This window comes from Lathyrus oleraceus, chromosome 1 (genome assembly GCF_024323335.1).
Source record: "Lathyrus oleraceus cultivar Zhongwan6 chromosome 1, CAAS_Psat_ZW6_1.0, whole genome shotgun sequence".
Classification (NCBI taxonomy): Eukaryota; Viridiplantae; Streptophyta; class Magnoliopsida; order Fabales; family Fabaceae; genus Lathyrus; species Lathyrus oleraceus.
Window position 1 is genome coordinate 212,648,242 of NC_066579.1, and position 8,625 is coordinate 212,656,866.

Sequence of the window (8,625 nt, forward strand, 5' to 3'; positions counted from 1 at the left end):
TTCCACACAATTCACAGTTTGGTGTTACAGCAGCTGCGATAGTTGTTGGTGTTATGGCTAAGCTTTTAATCTTTTGAGTAAGTGCATCCACTTTAGCATTGACGCGGTCTATGCCATTAACTTCGTACATTCCTCCTTTCGGAGTTTGTTTTTCTACAACAGCACGTTCACCTCCCCATTGGAAATGATTTTGAGTCATGTTCTCTATGAGTTCATATGGTTTGTCCATTAGAGCACCGCCAACTACAACACTTAAATTCATCTTAGTGTTGTACTACAGACCATTGTAGGAAGTATGGATAATCAGTCATTGCTCAAGTCCATGGTGTGGACAAAGTCTCATCATGCCCTTGTATCTTTCCCAAGCGTCGAAAATATATTCATTGTCTTTTTGCTTAAATTCGTTGATTTGAGCTCTTAGCATAACCGTCTTGCTTGGTGTGAAATATCGGGCTAAGAAGACTTTCTTCGACTCGTCCCATGTGGTTACAGAGTTCGAAGGTAGAGACTAGAGCCAAGCTCTAGCTCTATCTCTTAAGGAAAAAGGGAAAAGACGTAGTCTAATTGCTTCGGGACTGACACCATTTGATTTCATTGTGTCTGTGTACTGCACAAACATTGACAAATGTAAGTTTAGATCGTCTGTAGGACTACCTGAAAATTGGTTTTGTTGAACGGATGGTAATAGCGAAGGTTTTAACTCGAAATCGTTTCGGTTGATGGCATGGGCAGCAATGTTGTTATGTGATTCCTCTTGCGATGGAACGACATAATACTTCAGAGGACGATTTTGTGATCGTTGATCCATAATTGGTTCTGGTTCTGGAACTGGAATAATATGATATGGAAGATTGTATTTAATACAGAAATTATTAATTCGGCATCTTAAATTAATATAACGCTCGATATCATTAATTGGTTGCTCCAACTCTTTGCTCTGAGAGCGAGTGTTTGGCATACAATCGGTGATACTAAAAAAGAAAATTGTTTCCTTAGTCTATACTGCACAACAATGGACTCACAATATTGACTAAACTAGTCTCCGACAACAGCGCCAAAAACTTGATCGCTCACAAACGTGTTTGTCGGATAATATTGCAAGTATACAGTTTATCACGTAGTTTTAAAAGATTGTCGAACCCACAGAGACTAATAATCAAACTAATGTTATCTATCGTTACAATGCAAAGCTAAGGCTAAAGGTTAAAATGATACGAACAAAAATATAAATGCTAATTGAATCTAGCATTTATGAGTCTCTAGTGAAGGGTTCTCTCGACTTCTGCGTCAAAAAGAAATTTAGCTGAGGAATCTCCTCGCACACACAGATTAGTGAATGAAAATATATAAATCACAGAAAAATAATTTTATTGCAGAGCAACAAAATTTTAATTGAACTAAAATTGAACTCTATATTTTGGCAGTCCCCGGCAACGGCGCCAAAAACTTGATCGAAAAAATATCAAGTGTACTATTTTGTCTTTTGTAGTAATAAAAGGAAATTCCTTGAATATCGATCTCAAGGACTACAAGTTAATATCGAGTTCAAATCATCATTTAATTAAACAAAAACTATTGTTGGGGGTTTTAGATTCAAATTTATAAAAATAAAGGCAAAAGAAATTAATACTGCAAAATAAGGGTTTGCAAGGGAAGAAGAACAATGTCAAGGAAGGTGTATAATTTATCTCTGTAACAACTCTGAGTCACTATTGCATCAACAAATATCAATTACTACCAGTTCTCAAGGGTATTTTCTCCCAAGTCCTTGGTGAGAAAACATTTAATCATTCAACCCTAATTTCTATGTCCATAGGAAATTATCAGTGAAATTAAGCCTTATTATATCAAGAATGCTCTGATTCATACAGGGTATCCTTAGTTCTAGGTGATGTCTACTGCAGAGTAATCTTATGAAAACCTTACCAATGACGGTCCAACCTAATTGATAACCATATAACAATCTCGATTAGTCCAAAAGAGAAAGCATTAAACACATCAAAAGATTACCGTAAAAACAATATTATAAATGCAATCGTAAACCCAAAGTCATTACAAATCTAAATCAGGGACACCCAATAGCATTGGGGGGTTTAGCTACTCATATTGTTCAAAATAGATTCAAGATAAAAAATACACATTACAAGTAATCAGATGACTTGGATCTTCAATTGCTTTTGCTCATGAAAATCTTCCGCTCTCTGAATTCCTTGATCTCTGTAATTCTCGATCGTCTGACAATCCTCTGTGTTCTCCTTGTTCCCAAGTGTCCTCTTCTCTCGTAGAAAATCTCCTAAAATAGTGAAAAATCCGTTGGCAAAGGTTGGAAATCCCTAAAACGTCCTTGCAGCTCAAACCCAGATAAAAAGCCCAAAAATTGAAAGATTATGTGCCTAGGTTGACACGGCCTGTGTTAGTTGACATGGGTGGCCGTGTCAGCTCCCTGCCTTGCCAATTCTCTCCTGACACGCCGCAGGTGACCTGTCACAGGCCGTGTTAGGCCCCTGTCTTGGATGTTTCTTGTATGTGCTTTTCCTTCCTCCTGATATGGCCCGTGTCAGGTGACACGGGTGGCCGTGTCAGGCCTCCTGTGTCGAAAATTCTCGTTTCCTTGAACGTCGGAACTTTCCACTTTCTCGCATTGAGTCAGTTGGATCTTCTACGTGGACCTGGAGGGCATAAACACGAACAACTAAAGCATAAAATCCCGAAAACACAAAATAAAATAAAAATTGATAAAATGCTTAAATAACTTACGGAAAAGAAAACTAACTCAAAAGGTGCCATAATATGCATAAAGTATTCCAGAATCCTTGGTTTCTTGTCGAATAAGTAATAAAAACATAGTGAAAATGGTGACCAATCACTAAGGTTAAAGGTTAAAATGATACGAACAGAAATATAAACAGTAATTGCTAGAGGTTTGAAAATGATGATAAAATGAGCCCAGAATATGGATTCCATGTTCCTAAGAGATTAGGTAGAATTCGGGTACTAATTACGATTTTATTATGTTTTGTAGAAAATATTGATTTAAAGGCCCCATCTCACACTCTCACGCTATTGACTAAAACCACACCTCCTAACCACATAATTTTGCTCTCGCTAGCCCGTTTTAATTAGAAAGCAAATTTTGAAAACCAATGAGATCCTAAACGATACCTAAAGCGCTCTCGCTGTTTTTAGGATCGATGCCTAGTTTCCACTATCCGGTTCCTTCCTCACACTCTCGCGATATCGGCTAAAACCTTAGTTTGTTCTTCACTCTTGTGTCAAAACAATGAAACATACAATTGGAAACTAAAATCAAAACAGAATTTAATCATAATTTCGCGCCTATTGTTTCTACCGAGTCCTGTCGGTAACGACAATCCTCATACGTCGGACTCAAGGATATTTAACAATACATCATTTTAATTAGAAACAACATGACCAAAGCAATTGAACTTAAAAACATCATGGCATGTAATGTAGTAAAGGCAATAACAAGTATAAAAAATAAAGCAGTAAAAACCTAAAATTAAATAAAATGGAAACTTGAATTGAAATGAAAATGCTGGCACACTTGTTCTTGATCCAAGAGTACAATGAAAACAAAAATTAAACTAGTGTGACAATCCCTCGATGTGAGTTATTGTCACTTTTACAGGTAAATATATGCCTAAGACGATGAAGCAAATTCAACAGAGCTTTCGGACAAATTGGATATCTTTGAAACACCTAGAGGAGTCCTATTTATAGAGCTCTGCACCTTGTGACTTCCCTTACTCGTGCACACATAGTGGAGAGAAAATAAGTTGGGGAAAACTGCTAAAAACTTCCCACTATCATAGAACTGCTGTCTGCATGAGAATGGCGAACGCCATTAGGGCAATGGTGAACGCCATTTCCTTGATCATTAAATGACATGACAGAATAGGCTAATGGCGAACTCCATAAGCACACGTCGAACGCCATATCAACAGAATGGGCATAAACTTGCTCTTTTGCTCCTTTTCCGATTTGCTTTCGAATCCGCACCGAGTCTAGATAACAACTGCAAAACAAATAAAATGAACTAAAATATGGTAAAACATATTGAAATAAAGAGGAATAACATGTGTAATAAGCCTAAAAAAACACGATATGATTTCTCGTTATCATACTCCCCCACACTTAGAGCGTTGCTTGTCCTCAAGCAATCACCCAACGCAAATGAAAAACAATTAAGTATAGCGTCTGAAACATAGGCACGGAGAAACTCTAAGTGGTACGAGGCTGCTAGGCTAGTGCTAAATAGATAGGTACTAGATATCGATAACAAGGATACCGTAATGACACATATTCGCATTACACGAACACAAACTCCCCCATATGCAAAACCAATTTGAATCATGCCATTATAACTTGACCTACACTCTTTGTTCTTTTTCACCTCTTTTTCATTCTAGTGCAATCACATTAAGCCTGTTATCCTTACAATTCATAGCAGGCAAACCTGTTAGTGACTATGGTCTCATTTTCAAAAAAAAATCGCACTTACTTAGCAAATTTGCTTAAGCATCAACTGAATTTTTAAGAGTTTGTACCGTTGGGATAAATGATCGGGTGAGGATCACCTAACTTAGAAGGGACATATCTTATCACAATTTTCTTTTTCCGTTTTAAGCCTGAGATCATACACTTATTTTCATTAGCTTCCTTATCATTTCTTCTTCTTCTTCTTCTTCTTCTTCTTCTTCTTCTTCCTCTTCCTCTTCCTCTTCCTCTTCCTCTTCTTCTTCCTTTTCTTCTGCACCTTCTCCTCATCCTCCTTCTTCTTCTTCTTCATCATCATCATCATCATCTTCTTCTTCTTCTAAGATAATACAGACACACAAACACACACACACTAACAAATATTAGTTTGTTATGAAATGTCATGGTTTTCATTGATTCTTGATATGATATATATGCAAGTACAAGGTTGAATACAATATCTAATCATTCTAAATATAGTTGCCTAATATTAAATCATTTCCATATAAACTGATGCTATGAATAGTAAAATGAATATATGTATAGCTAATGTCATAATGTGTTGTTATGACATTATCTTCACATAATGTGCTGTTATGACAGCATCTTCATGATATTATTTTGGCAAGATATTAGTAGCCTAAGATCCCCCCTCAAGTTGGAGCATGCAAATTGTGGATGCCCAACTTGTTTATAAAGTAATCAAATTGTTGTTTTCCCAATGCTTTAGTAAATATATCAGCGAGTTAAATATTTGTGGACACATGTGAGTTGAAATGTTGCCTTTGAGGAGTTCATCGCGTAAAAAATGACAGTCAACTTCGATGTGTTTTGTGCGCTCATGGAAAACTGGATTGGCAGCTATATGCAATGCCGACTGACTATCACAATATATCTTCATGGGGCGATATTGGGAGACGCCAAGGGAGAGTAAAAGTGCTTTCAACCATTTGAGCTCACATGTCGTAGTAGCCATGGAACGATATTCTGTCTCAGCAGACGAACGTGAGACAACCTGTTGCTTTTTGGTTTTCCAAGAGATAGGCGAATTCCCAAGAAAAACAATCCATCCAGTAAGAGAGCGCCTTGTCAAAGGGAAGCCTGCCCAATCCGAGTCACACCAAGCATTAATTTGAAGATCACAATCAACTTGGAGAAGAATACCTTGGCCGGGATTTCCCTTGAGATATCGAACAACATGAGGGGTTGCATTCTAGTGTTCTTCTAAAGGTTTTTGCATGAATTGAGCCAACATATGAACCGAGTAAGAAAGTTCAGGTCTACTGACAGTTAAGTAGACCAAACGGCCTACTAGTCCTCGATAGCGATCTGGATTGGAAAATGGAGTTCCAATGGCCAAGGGAAGATGGTGATTCTGATCTAAGGGAAAACCAACAAGCTTAACACCTAACAATCCAGCTTCAGTGATGATGTCAAGTGTGTATTTTCGTTGGCACAAGAAAATTCCTTTGGAATTGCGAGCCACCTCAATGCCAAGAAAGTATTTTAAAGGGCCAAGATCTTTCATATGAAAGCATGTGCTCAAGTAGGATTTGAATGACTCAACTGCTTTGTTGTTGTTTCCCGCAATGATAAGGTCATCCACATAAACTAACACATACAACTCTACCCAGTCGCGACGTAGAGTAAAAAGAGAGTAATCAGAGTAGGACTGTGTGAAACCATACCGTTGAAGAGCGCTTTTTAGTTTGGCAAACCAACACCGAGGCGCCTATTTTAAGTCGTATAGAGATTTCCGCAAGCGACACACCTGATTTGGAATAGATGTCTTGAAACCATGAGGTAATTTCATATACACTTCTTCATCAAGCTCACCATGTAAAAAGGCATTATGAACGTCCATTTGATGAAGCTCCCAATGTTTTACAGCAACAACAGCGAGAAACGTTCTTACCGTTACCATTTTCACAACTGGAGTAAAGGTTTCATGATAATCCAACCCCTCGACTTGGTTGTTCCCCATAATAACGAGCCTTGCCTTATAGTGTTTAATAGTTCCATCTGAGTGATATTTAATTCGATACACCCATTTGTTGCCTATAGCCTTTTTGTTTGGAGGAAGTCTTTCTACTGTCCAAGTCCTATTATTTTCAAGAGCCTCAATTTCCAGCTGCATGGCATTTCGCCATCGGATATCTTTGACAGCTTTAGCAAAGCTTTGCAGTTTTATGGCTACAGAAACAGCGGCTAAAAAATGCTTGTGTTATGGTGAAAAGTTAGCATAATTCACATATTCAGATAAGGGATAGGGTGTACCTGGAGGACGTGACGAAGCGATGGAACAGTTTGAGGGGCATATCTTAGAGATGGTATTGGTCACAAAGTCTTGCAGCTTGGTAGAAGGAATCTTGACACGATGGCCACGTCCCAAATTTTCGACTGTATCAGTAGTAGGTGGTTCTTCATTGATTTCAACAGCTGATGGCATGTCATGAGACTCAGGTGAAAGGATTCAATATTAGATACAATTGGAACAGTTGGTAGCATGCCATTTAATCTATCATGATCATGTAACCTTGTAGTTTTAACTACTGGAGCTGAAGGGACAGCGGGTATAGTAACAACATGCTGAAAGGGATCATCTTCAACAATATTGTTATTGAGAGAGACATCGGGCAAGGTGTGGTCACCTTTACTTGCAAGCTGTTGCGGTATAATTTCTGCAGCAAACAGAAACTTATCTTCATAGAAAATAACATCTCTCGAGTTAAAGAAAACACCTAGCTCCAAGTCATACATACGCCACCCCTTGGTGCCATAGGGATATCCAACAAATGCACACTTGCGACTTCGACTAGCGAATTTGTCACCCTTATGATGTTGATTATGTTCATAAGCTAGGAAGCCAATGACACGAAGGTGCTCAAGAGAAGGAGGCTTACCATACAAGAGTTCAAATGGAGTTTTACCATCTAAATTTTGTGTAGTAGTTCGATTAATCAAGTAACATGCAGCAAGAGCACATTTCCCCCAAAATTCAATTGGAAATTGGGCTTGAAAGCGCAAAGCACGAGCAACATTAAGAATGTGTCTATGCTTTCGCTCTACTCTTCCATTTTGTTGTGGTGTTCCAACGCATGAAGTTTCATGAATAATACCATGATCACGAAAAGTTGGTTTCATACAAGTGAATTCAGTTACATTATCGCTTCGAATTATATTTACATGTGTACTAAATTGTCGTTCAACCATTGCTAAAAATTGATAAAGATATCTAGAGACTTCAGTTTTATCAATGATAAATCCACACTGCTCTCGAGAAATCATCAACAATAGTTAAAAAATATCTAGCACCGCAAAAAGTATCATTTCGATAAGGCCCCCATAAATCACAATGAATTAAATGAAAATGAGTGGCTGCTTTATTTTCACTAATGGGAAAATTGGCTCGTGACTGTTTTGCTCTAAGGCATATCTCACAAGTCTGAGTATATAAATTACTTTGGCTACCAGGGCTAACATTTGGAAGTGTTTGCAGAACTTTCAAAGATGCATGTCCTAGTCTTTGATGCAACAAATCCAAAGAAACCTCTTTATTAGTCTTCATTGCAGCCGCCTTGACAAACCCTCTAAGATAGTATAGCCCCTCTCTTTGTTCACCCGCTCCAATCGGCGTCCTCGAAGTGGGGTCCTGTATAAGACATAACTTGTCAGTAAATTGGACAGTGTAATTAGAATTTTTCAGTAGTTGTGACACTAAAATAAGATTGCATTATAAACTAGGCACATATAGGACATTTTTTAATTGTAGCCTTTCATTGAGCACCACATTTCCTTCTTTGGTGGCCACTGTCTCTTCACCATTTGGGAGTCCAATAGAGCGCTCAAAAATGTTGTGTATATTGGTTAGGCTGTCCAATTGACCAATCATATGGTGTGAAGCACCTGTATCAATAATCCATGGCAAGAAGGAACACTTACCATTGAGCTTCTCGATTGAACCTAGTTTGACATTGTTTAAAAGGCTAGCTAGTGTTTGCAATTGATCACTAGTAAGACCGAAATCAGCCTCTTGAACTTCGGTAGTGATCTCTTTTGTTTCCCCCTTTGCTTGTGCTATGTGAGCCTTAGCGGTACCACCTCGACTTCTGTTATTGGATCATTCTG

The 8,625-nt window shown here is 38.1% G+C and overlaps 1 non-coding gene across 1 annotated transcript; it reads left to right on the top strand.

The window, feature by feature from the left end:
- Positions 1 to 317: 317 nt before the first annotated feature.
- LOC127116541 (small nucleolar RNA R71) lies at positions 318 to 424 on the top strand. Its single transcript, XR_007801369.1, has one exon. It is a non-coding gene; the product is annotated as a small nucleolar RNA R71 (small nucleolar RNA).
- Positions 425 to 8,625: the final 8,201 nt, after the last annotated feature.